This window comes from Erythrolamprus reginae, chromosome 2 (assembly GCF_031021105.1).
Source record: "Erythrolamprus reginae isolate rEryReg1 chromosome 2, rEryReg1.hap1, whole genome shotgun sequence".
In the NCBI taxonomy this organism is placed as follows: Eukaryota; Metazoa; Chordata; class Lepidosauria; order Squamata; family Dipsadidae; genus Erythrolamprus; species Erythrolamprus reginae.
In genome coordinates, this window is record NC_091951.1 from 113,949,593 (window position 1) to 113,962,353 (window position 12,761).

The window sequence follows — 12,761 nt, forward strand, 5'->3', positions numbered from 1 at the left end:
CAAACATGCTGAATAATGTATTTTAAAAAATACATTTCTCTCTGTCAACTTTTTTTCACTACTACTACTCATTATCATAAACAAATATTGTATAATAATGGAAAAAAGAATTTCTCTCTTTCCCCCAAAAATAATCATCCATTTTCTTTAAATTTGCATTCTCCTTTTATTAATTTATCTCACCCTCACTTTCTTTTAACTTTGTATCTCCAGCTTCTTTCCCTCTTTCCTTTTTTCCTCTTGTATGGGTTTTCCTTCATCTCTTCTTAATCCCTTTCCCCTATTTCATCTTTCTTTTTTAGTTTGCCATATACAATACCTATATCATCACCCTCTTTTTTTGTCACTGGTAACCCCAGTGTAATCATCATAAAATTCAATATAACAATTTCAAAGACCTTTGTTTTCTCTTTCTCTTTTTTCTTTTCTGACTCCATCTGCAAACTCCGAAAAGCATCTCTTTAAATCCTCACAATAATCTTTTTTAAACACTACAAACTCTTCATAATCACATGCCTCCATGTTGCCAAAATCACAGTCTGCGAGTCTTTACCATCAATCCAGCTGTCAGTCCATTAGGCATCTGGGGCGAACCATCTTATTGGTTCTGCCTCCCTGCGGGGAAGGATTGGCGCCTTAAAATCAAGCCATAGCAGAAAATGATCTGACCACACAAAGGCACGATATCTAAGCTGCAGGCCATGTGCTAAACTAAAAGTGAAACTAGCTGCAAGGAGGCAAATTGCTGGGAGAGTCATGCCAATTTTTATTTTTGGCTGAACTGGATGCAAGGAAGTAAGTCAATAACTATAAATGTCTGTAGAATGTTCAAATTATTAGACTTATTTTTAATTGTTCTAGACATCAAAGTGGAGAAGCTTTTTAAAATAAAAGCTTGATCTGAAAAGGTCCAGTGGTATTGTATCTTATTTTAAATAGCAGAGAATAACTATACTTCCAGAAATCCAAACCAATTTTAAAGATCTGTAAAAATATAATCTGAAATGTAAGTGTCCTGCTGAGTTAAACCTTGACTTAGTCATGTTTGGAATAGATCTATTTAAATAATTGGGAGGAGTTAATGTGACTATATTTAAGAAAACTTTCTGGCATTAATATACTGCCATAATATACGTTTCTCCATTTCTTTGCTATTTCTATGGGTCAGACATACATGCATAGAAATACACAGCAGTGTATATCATCTGTGCTGTTTGCTGGAAGGCAAATTGCTGGGAGGCAGAGGCAGATTCCCCCCCTTTTCCTCCCCCAAAACTAAGGTGTGTCTTATACTCCAAAAGAATACGGTAAGTGTGAACTTCACATAAGCAAGGAATTTAAGTGATATAAAGATTTAACAGTAGGACTCCCTTGTGAAATAGAGGAGAACAATATGGTCAAAACAGAAGGCTTGTTAGCATCTCAAAAGTCTTTCTGTGTGTTTGTGTTTGTGTTTCATGAAATTACGTCCTGCTACTTCAACCAAGGAATGTTTCTGGATTCAATTCTTGATCATTACTTGCAAAGCAGAAAAATATACAGCCGTTGTTAACTCTAAATTAATTTCATATTTCCATTTGTTGTGGCTCTTTCCTTCATTGTTCTTAGGTTTCCAGCACTCAATTCAATCATTCATGGAAATGGTGGTTACTGAATACTGAATATAGATTTCCATTTTTCCATCAGGTGTGTATAAATCTATTTATGGTATCATATTGTGCATTGCTTATTGACTTAAAACAGTTTTACCCATGCCTATAAACATTATCTCGTAACTTTTTCCAGGATACTTTATTTGTTTAATCCTATTTGCAATTTTTCCTTGCCCTACAAAAGATTTCAATATTTTAATAGGCACGCAGGGAAATTAGATTCTTTGGTGCCTTTCTATCCATCTCCAAAGTGCACTTGCAATGGAAGCAAGTCACAGTTTACTGCAGATTAAACATGCCCATTGATTTAACCTAGCAGATGCTTAAATCATAATGAACTCAATCATTATGTCTACTAATGAGAGAGCTTAAATGAGCTGAAGGCTAAGAAATGTGCATAGCTCAATCCATCTTTAAATCATTTACAAAGTTTCTGTATTATTTTCTAAGTGGTAACAAAATGAAACTGATCTTTCAACTATAACAATAATTTGAAAATATCACTGTATTTTACAGGAACATTGAAAGATCCCTTTTTTTTCCTCACATAGGATTTGAGTTGAAGATTTTTACCCATTCCTAAATAACTCTTTATTTTCCCTACCAATTATAATTTTTGGAGCAGTATTTCAGTGAAGGTTGTTTCAATTAATCCTGTAAATATTTTACTATGCAGTGAAGATTCACACTTTTTAAATGCTACTATGAATGAAGACGTTAAAAGGGTATCTCAATTCAAGGGAGGTTTAGACTCTAATCACATAACCTCATTACATTTCTTATGTAACTTTATTTCATGTACTTTAGAGAGAAGTAAGTAGCCTCTTTCATACTTACTGTACCTCCTGTTAAGCCACAAACCTGTGAATAATGGAAAGATTAAGCTGTGACATCAAAGAAGCAGTTTGCATTCTTGTGTGAGGTCATAAATAAAATTCCAAGGAAGTTCTAAAATGACTGGTCTCAGTAAGTAATACTGTTGATGGAGCTGACTGGTTTTATTTCTTTATGAGCAGGGAGCATTTTTATAACAAGAACTTTCCAATGTTACACTTTTCTTTTGGAACCATTATTTATTAGCATATTGTTCAAGAGTGGAAGTTTAAGATCTCATTCTAGCTTGTATTTCAAATCAAGAGATTAAAAACTTCAAAAGCTATCATTTTCTTTCAGTTTATGTTCCGATTTAGGTGCAGTATTCTTATAAATGTAATACGTGAATATTTATCAAACTTGTATGCTGCCCATCTTGTCCAAGGCAATTAAATGTATTTGTCCAAAATATATTTGTCCAATTATTCTGAATTAATTGAAAGCTGATATTTAAGGTAGTAAACCCAGATATTGCTGAACTAGCAAGTTCTAATATGGCTAACGCGTTAGAGTAATGCTGGGAATTGCAGTTCAGTATCACTTGGACTATAGGTTCTTTGCTCCACCTACATTTTATAATTCCCCCCCGAGTCTATGGAGAGGGGCGGCATACAAATCCAATAAATAAATAAATAAAATAATTGTTGAGAGCCGCCCCGAGTCCACGGAGACGGGTGGCATACAAGTCCAATTAATAAAAATAAATAAATAAATAATGGATATAAGTGGGCTGTGACCAAGAGGAACTGCGTAGTGTCCCGCTGTGAATCTCAAGCGAGAGGACTCACTTATTTATCTATTTGGTTGGTTGGATTATTATGCTGCCCTTCTCCGCAGACTCAGGGTGGCTTACAAAAGTGACAATACAATGTAATACAATACAATCATGCAATCACATCTTCAACTGGAGTGAGATGTTAAGCTCAAAGGCCCCAGGCCTGCTGGCAAAGGTAAGTTTTTTAAACCTTGTGAAAGACCAGGAGGGTGGGGTACTGCAGATCTCTGGAAGAGTTGTTTCCAGATGGCTGGGGCAGCCACAGAGAATGGTCTTTCCCTAGGGCCTGCCAACTGGCATTGCTTAGCTGACAGGACCTGGAGAAGGCTAACTCTGTGGGACCTAACTGGCTGCTGGGATATATGAGGCAGAAGACGGTCCCATAAGTAATCTGGTCCTAAGCCATGTAGAGCTTTATAGACAATGACCAACACTTTAAATTATGTCTGGAGACCAATTGGTAACCTATGCAGCTCACAGAGTGATGGCGAGACCTGTGTATGCCTAGGAAGGGCTGTAATTGCTCATGCAATCAACTTAATTAGTCAACTTAGGATAGTTGAGCTGCCTCCCATCCTCACTTCAGCTCAAAGCTGACCTCGGCGCCAGGAATCAATAGCCCCTCAGACTCAATACTTCCATGTGAACTGATTGCAGCGCTGACTTCAAAGCGAGAGGACTCACTTCCAAGCGGTTGAGCATGCCTCCCACTTCTCTCTTCCTTGTGAACCTTCAAAGCATCTCTTTCTGAATTTTAAAGTAGCCATGAGGACTTCCCAAGTCTGGGAGGAAACCACCCAATGGTTTTCTAAAGAACTACTCAGAGCAACTTGAATCTGATTTTGATGTACAGACTTCATACATAGATGAAAACTTTGGGTATATTTTTGAAATCTTTTGTGCCATTTCCCCATTAATCATTTGATAGATATTAGGAAACCCTTTATTTTCTATACATCAAAGTAACTTTAGCTTTATGGAAGACTTTATCTATAACCCTTTTGAATATTTCCAACTGAATTACTCTCTAAAATACAGTAATTCACTGTATCTTTAAATATTAAATTTGTAGGCAAAATATTCCCTGAAATGGTGCCTTGAATCCAACTCATATTTTACTTTTTCCATGCTGCAATAAATTCCAGTAATGTTTTCCATGTTAAACCATGCTATTTATTTAAATACATGCACTTTAACAAAGAATGGCATTTTTATCTATACAACAGTCTTTTTTTAAAAAAGAAACTGGACTTGGTCTGATTAGCATTATGTTTTTATGCATCAAATTTAATTTCCATAAAGCTAGCTGGGGCACAAAGTTGTTGCCACAACATGTTAAGTTTTCAATGAGAATTAAGGGAGGCATTTTAGACTGTTATGGAAATGGTTTCCCAGAACACCATTTGTTGAATAGCAGATGTTTTAAGGGAAAAACATTAATTGTTTAGATCAGTGATTTTCAACCTTTTTTGAGCCGCGGCACATTTTTTACATTTACAAAATCCTGGGGCACACCACCAACCAAAATGACACTCTAACACAGTACATATTATACACCATCAGAATAGACATAACCAGCTGAGGTTGAGGCTTCATCTAGTGGTGGCAACATTTACCTCTAGTCCTGACCAGGATTAGAAATCGGGACCATAGGGAGGAGTAGCAGCTTCAACTACTCGCCGTGGCCACACAACGACAAGTGCATGGCAGCCCGAGCAAGGACCTTTCGAGGTGTGGATGAGAGGTTCATAGCTAGTGGTCGGAATGAATCCTAGAAGGTGATTGATCAGTGAGTGTTCCCTGTGCCTCCACTCTTCCTGTCGCTGATAGCTGGAGGGATTGTGAGAGGAATGTTTATGTTCGGATGGAGGCGGCTGGTGGTGGGCTGGATAAATGGCCTCCGTGAACCGTATCTGGCATGCAGGCCGTAGTTTGGGGACCCATGTTTAATTTCCCCACGGCACACCTGATCATATCCCACGGCACACTAGTGTGCCGCGGCACACTGGTTGAAAAACACTGGTTTAGATCACATCTTCTACCCATCAACTATCTATCTGTTTGTATTGCAAAACTAAATATTCAAAGCAAAACACTGAATACTAATCCAGGACCTCTGGTATTATCAGTGTAGCCACTATGCATTTGTTCAATAGCAGAGTACAATGTAGTATGTTATAATTATTTGATTTTAGGAGGTGGGATCTTTCCAAGGATCAAATGTTGAAAAGAATCTACTGTGAACATAATGTCCAGAATGAAGATGGCTTTTTAACATTTACAAAGCAGGTAGTTTTCAAATAGACACATTTTTAATAATATTCATTTCATTTATCTTAAAAAGTGTTATTGAATATATTATAATTTTGCATCCTAATGTATTTTTATGGGCAAATATAAGGAGAGATGCTTGTTAGACTTTCAGAAATTAAAATGACTAATATTACATATCACTCATCTCAACTTTAGAGTATGAAGGGGACATAAGGAGACTCATTCAGGCAGAAATATGGCTTGAGACAGTTCCAGCCTGTTTTATGTCTAGTGTAAGATAGTGTCACAATGCAATCTAATTGCATTGTGGGATCTGAAGACTCATCCATGCAGCCACTAGACTCTAGCCCCCTGGTCAACAAATGTAATGTATGTCTGCTGTTTGAATGGCAATGATTGACTTTTAATGTTACTGGGGATTTTAGATTAACTAATCTAAATTAATTGAATTTAGGATATTTGTATTGTTTTCTTTTATATGTTGTAAGCCGCCCCAAGTCCTTGGAGAGGGGTGGCATATAAATCAAATACAGTGGTCCCTTGTGCGGGGGATACGTTCCAAGAGCGACTGCAAAAGTCAAATTTTCACGAAGTAGAGATGCTTCCTTCCTTCCTTCCTTCCTCCCCCTCCCTCATCCATTCCTGGTTTTACTTATTCCCAGAACCTGCAGGGACAACGGGGCAGTAAGCTGGGGGCTTTTCTGCACTCACTGCTGGCATTTCCCATGGCGGCGGTGGCAGTACCGATGCTCAGGGTCAGGGCAGGGGAAGGGGAAGCTCAAGGCAAGAGGGATCCAGGCCAGGACTTGTAGCCTGGTTTACCAGGCTGGTCAGCTGGGAGGTCGGACGCTACCACTAAGGGAGATGGCTTAGGTGGGTGGGGGAAGAAGAAGAAGAGGCGGCGGCTTCAAGTGGAGCGTACCAACGCTTTGAGAATTAAAGGGGAGGGATCAGGAGGCTGGGGTGGAAGCAAAGCTTTTATTTAAAGAAGCAGGACAGCTAGGGTGGGGGGGAGGACGAGAGTTAAAATGCACAGTATTGTACATCAGGCGGCCATGGGAAAATGTTCAAAAAAACATGGAGTATTAATATTTTTTGAAAACCCGCGACAGTCAGACCTGCGAAAGTCAAGGGACCATTGTAAATCAAATAAATCAAATAAATCAAATAAATCAAATAAATCAAATAAATCAAATAAATCAAATAAATCAAATAAATCAAATAAATCAGGTGAGAAAAGTGCTAAAATGGGACAAAACGTGCTTTACAAGTTGATACTCACCAACATACAGTAAATGTTGGGTACAAATGTGATTGTAAGTTGAAGATTACCCATACTAGGAGAAAAGCAAGCATGCCAAGACTTAATGGAAGGCAAAAGGAAACATCAAGAGCAAAGATTGTTGGTCATAAAGTACGGGTGTCAAATTTATGCTGTCGTGCCATCATGTGACGTATTGTGACATTTCCCCCCTTCATAGACCTGGGGTGGGCCTGGCCTGAGCGTGATGCATCCCGGGATGCCAGTTTGACACCCCTGTCATAGAGGATGAATCCTTTTACTCACATGTACAGAGTGATGATGCTTTCAAGATTTAATCAGTGTTTGTTGGCTTTGTGTTTCCCAGGACTTCTTTGCCTCCCAGGTCCCTCACTCAACCCAGATCCTACTCCAAACAAAACTTTATCAAAGTAAGCATTCTCTGAAGATCAGTGATAAAGCGCAAAGAGAGTCCTGATGACTTGAGGAAAATACATGTCTTATTGCTGTCAAGGAGATGCATCCATACAAGCTGTTTCATGTGTGTGTTTCTGGCCTCGCATAGCTAGGGGTAAGGGCCAGGTGATAGTTGAGATAGAAAAAAAATGTGTTGAAACATGTTACTCACCCCCCCCCTACTCCCAAAAAGACATGTGCAAAATCAAAAGAGATTTATATACTCCCTTGTAAGATTTAGAAGACATGTTTCCTGCATTATCTGGTTATAATATATTGTAAGAATTCAAATGACATGGAACTCAAGATATATGGATTGTGGTCTTTTTTATTAACTGCGTGGAAAATAAAACTGAAGGGAACCATAAAATTACTTCTATAACTGGGTCCAGTCTACCCAGTGGGAATTATACCAATAGTGAAGCAACAAAGGAAGCTGCCTTAGGGCCTGGCTCCCCTTGCCTCATTTCTTGCTGCACAATGAATCTGTTTGTATAGGTAACTAATAGTGCACTGTCCTTCTCTCCCTCTCCCTCCCTCTCCCTCTCCCTCTCTCTCTCCCTCCCTCCCCCCTCTCTCTCTCACACACAAACATAACCATGGTTGATGAGTTTATTAATATTCCCAAACAATTCCCTTCATCAACCCCCCCCCCACAGAACTCTCTTAAATAAGTGCAGCCACAACTAGGCTAATGTTAATCCACAGAGCAATGTCCAAAAAGTTCACAAAGCCCCTGAAAGTTTCTCAAACAAAATAAATCCACCAGGCAAACTTAAATCCACAGCACAAGAAAACTCATGAGTCTAGAAAAGTCCAGAGTTTCCAAGGCATGGTTCAAGTCCATACTTTTGAAGTTTCCTGGCCAGCGGTTCTGAGGTGGGGAAGGACTGCCGGCTGGGGAACGATGGTTCCCGGCAGGGAGGAGCCAAGGCAAGGCCACACATTTGGAGCTTCCCTGGCCAGAGAATGGCACTTTCGTGGCGGTGAGGCTAAGAGAGCTGCCACCCGCTTGGGAGTGGCTGCTGCTTTGTCTCGCAAGAGAATGGATTGTCCTCCAGTAAAAGGCGCACCGGTCCTTTGGGAAGAAGTGGGGAGTACATGCAGGAGAATGGAGGTACACACATGCGCAGTGATGGGTTTGCATGTGTGCATGTGCAGTGTAGGGCGCATGTGCATGGGAAGTGCATGGGAGGAACATTTGCACATGCACAAGTGGGGATGTGGATTGCATTATGGGTGCCAGCATAAGCAAGCACAACAGTGCTCACACACTTGGACTTTTGGCACGCAACGCCAAAAAGGTTCGTCATCACTGCCCTACACCATTTCTGACAAAGGGCAGTCCAATCTCTTCTGGAAAGTCTCAAGCTCCCACAACTTCCGAAGGCATGCTGTTTCATTGGTTTACCGTTCTCACTGTCGGAAAGTTCTTCCTTATTTCTCCTTGAACAGTTCCCATCCATTATTCCTTGTTTCGCCTTCAGATGCTTTGGAAAATAGCTTGACCCTCTCCTCCAAGTGGCAGCCCCTCAAATATTGGAACACTTCTATCATGACTCCCCAATCCTTCTCTTCACCAGACTTACCATGCCCAATTCCTGTAATTGTTCATCATATGTTTTATTTATTTATTTATTTATTTATTTATTCATTCATTCATTCATTCATTCATTTATTTATTTATTTATTTATTTATTTATTTATTTATTTATTTATTTATTTATTATTTCAATTTTTATGCCGCCCTTCTCCTTAGACTCAGGGCGGTTTACAACATGTTAGCAATAGCACTTTTTAACAGAGCCAGCATATTGCCCCCACAATCCGGGTCCTCAGTCTCCAGTCCCCTAATCATCCTGGTTGTTCTCCTCTGCACTTTTTCTAGAGAACATCTTTTTCTAGAGTCTCAACAAGCACATATAGAATGGGAGGAATATCTGAGCAACAGCACAGGTGAGAAGGGCCTGAGTGTATTGGTAGATCACAGATTAAATATGAGTCAACAGTGTGAAGCAGCTGCAAAAAAAGCAAACACAATCCTGGGATGTATCAAGAGGAACATAGAATCTCATAGTAATTACTCATCTCTACAGTACTTTGGTACGACCACAATTGGAATACTGTGTTCAGTTCTGGGGGCCCCAATTTAAAAAGGACATTGATAAACTAGAGCAAGTTCAAAAGAAAGTTACAAGGATGGTGAGTGGTCTGGAAACCATGTCCTATGAGGAACGGTTAAAGGATCTAGGGATGCTTAGTCTGCAAAGGAGAAGACTGAGAGGAGACTTGATAGCTGTCTATAAATATCTAAAGGGCTGTCACAGGGCAGAAGGATCAGCATTGTTGTCATTACAAATTCTTTCTAGATAGTCAAGGTCATCCTTTGTCTTCGCACTCCTGCACCTGCATTGAAGGGGATGGGTGGATACTTGCCAGGTTGGCAGATGAAGATTGGTCAATGTGATGGACTTCAAGGGCTTGAACATTCAACTGGATGGAGAAACCCCTGGGAACTTCAGATTTGGGTTTCTCCCAGATGTGCCAACATGGCCCTGCTAATAAATTGGAACTTTGAAGAATACTTTGCCTCAGACTCTGATTTAGTTTTGGATGTTATTTAGAACCCTGACACTCCCAATGGCCTCTACAGAAACCCTTCACATTTGCATATTGTTTTGGGCCCCAGACTATGTTGTTGCCTGCAGGTTAACCAGGGATAAATACATTTATCATTCTGAAGAATGCTGATGAATAGTATGGTTGGTAAGCAGGGATAGCTGTGATGTCCTTTCCTGGATTTCCTTTTCTTCCTTGCCTGGGTTACCACAAATCCAGGTTTTCAAGAAAAGCTCAGTGAGGATTCCCCATGCAGAAGAAATGGTGGAGGGAAGAGAGTGGATGGGACTATGTATACAATCACTGCCTAATGGCAGATCCAGATCAGAAATTATGGCATCTCACATTTTAGAGGCTGTTCTTGTGGTTGTTAAGCAACCTTTTCTGGCCCCCACCGTCAGTCAAAAATGGTTTCAGAATAATTCAAATGTAAACAACGGGAATAGAAGAGATTGGTTGAGGAGGAAATACATTACACATACACACAGATTTATTTTATTTGTTTGTTTGTTTGTTTGTGTGTTTGTTGTTTGTTTGTTTGTTTGTTTGCTGTTTGTTTGTTTGTTTGTCAAACAAGTATAGTATTATAGTACATATTAACATAACATAACATAAGTAGAACATAGTAATAGAAAGGATAATAAGACAGTAAGACAGGGACATTAGGCACAAAAGTGCACTTATGCATGCCCCTTACAGACCTCTTAGAAAAGGGGAGAGGTCTATTGTTGATAATGTAAGGTTGAAGATTTTGGGATTGGGGGAAGCAACAACAGAGTCAGGTAATGAGTTCCAGGCGTTGACCACTCTATTGCTGAAATCGTATTTTCTGCAGTCAAGTTTGGAGCGATTTACATTCAGTTTATATCTATTACGTGCTCTTGTGTTGTTGTTGTTGTTGTTGTTAAAGGTGAAGTAGTCACTGACAGGGAGTACATTATGATGTATGATTTTATGAACAACAGTTAAATCAGTTCGGTAGTTGTAAATTTTCTAGATTTAGTATTTGAAGTCTGGAGGAGTAGGGTAATTTGTTACGTGAGGAGTAAAGGACTCTTCTTGTGAAGTATTTCTGGACTCCTTTGATTGTATTAATATCTGATATACAGTGTGGATTCCACACAGGTGAGCTTCCACACATTTCCTCCCCCTCCCCATCAAGGGCACATACATGTTTGTTCTCTCCCTCTCCTCCTCCCTCCCCCCTCTCTCTCTGTCACACGCACACACAGAGAGACACACACACCACAAAAGCAAGGATTGGTGGAGAGGAAAGATAGTAGAGCATCAAGGTTTGGAGAAAGAAGGCAAGACAATGGGAGTAACTTCTGCAACATTAGCTGAGCTGAATTTTATCTTATTTTACCACTTGGCAGATGTTTTGGTTTGAGTGGGTAGTAAATGTGAACAAGAAAAAAGAAAATCCTAAAATAAAAATAAATGTGGTAGACATTGATCGTACTTGACCTCACACCCTTCAATCTTGCCTACAATCTGTCTGGCAGTCTTATGCTTTCTCAAAACAGTAATAGGTTTATTTTCAGAAACCACTCAACTGAGAGGTACCAGGGACAGAGCCCACCTTGGTAGTCCTCTGCCAGTTGGGCAATTGGCTTAAATCCTCTAACCAAGCATTCACCTGCATTCTGTCAACACCTAACCCACCTACCCACTCACTCACCCACCCAGTACACACATCTGTACAAGAGAACATAGTTTTCCTATGTTGGATCAACTGGGCAATGAAGCTGAGGAATCTGCCATTCGTTGCCTTTGAATTATTCTTTTATTTCAAGCAATACTCTCAGCTGATCTTGATAATGCTTTTGATGGCTTGAAATGCTAGTATCTTCCATTGATACAGAAATTTCAAATTCCTGCCAGAAAGAACATTTCTGCTTTAAGATCAGAATTCTTTAGCTTTTCTTCTACCTTAACAAACAAGAATAACTGATAAACTTTAAGATTTCTATTTTTTTCCTCTTCCCTTCCCACTGTTTACATGTAAATTATTCTGGAGTCTTTTTGAATGAGCATTTATTTATTTAGCATATGGCATTTCATAGATGAACTAGCAATATATATATATATTAACTTTTCACCTAGATTAGTACAACACAATAAAATATAAATGTTAAAAAGATCTGTGTTCAAATAAAAATTTGACATAAATTTACATTTTATTGCAATAAAACAAAAGCACTAACTAAATCCAAACAAGACAGTCTGATCTTCTTTAATCATTTTTTGTAGGAAAAAAGTGTTATATATCTCATTATTCTCAAATATTTTCAGCATCTCTCCATCATTGTGAAACAGAACATTAATGAGATTGGCTCCTAAAGATTAGCTTGATCTGCCCAAAGGTCTGGACCAGATTAAAGGATGTTTTCACTTTCCTCTATCAATAGCTGGTCCTCATGACACATCATAATGTTTTAAATTCAATTCAGTTAAAAATGTAGCTTATTTCTCAGTATGTTGAAAAACATGACCTCTGAGTCCCTTTAGCCTGTTAGTAGTGGTGAGAATGGTGGAGTTGTTTGTTCTTTTTAAAAATAAATAAATAAATAAAATATTTTGACCTGTATTTTATGGCCCTGTCGATTCTGTTTGCATTTGAGGATTCCTCTGCAGCTTTGCTACACCGCACTTAGCAAAGAATAGAATAGAATAGAATTCTTTATTGGCCAAGTGTGATTGGACACACAAGAAATTTGTCTTTGGTGCATATGCTCTCTGCGTACATAAAAGAAAAAAATACAGTTATCAAGAATCATGAGGTATAGCACTTCATAATTGTGATAGGGTACAAATAAGCAATCAGGAAATAATAAATATTAATATAAAT

At 38.9% G+C, this 12,761-nt stretch overlaps 1 long non-coding RNA gene across 1 annotated transcript; it reads left to right on the forward strand.

Annotated features, from left to right (window-relative positions):
• The first annotated feature begins 1,606 nt into the window (after positions 1–1,606).
• LOC139160842 (uncharacterized) lies at positions 1,607–7,554 on the forward strand. The gene is made up of 3 exons (XR_011558023.1): positions 1,607–1,686; positions 5,496–5,589; positions 7,203–7,554. It is a non-coding gene; the product is annotated as an uncharacterized lncRNA (long non-coding RNA).
• The last annotated feature ends 5,207 nt before the right edge of the window (positions 7,555–12,761 follow it).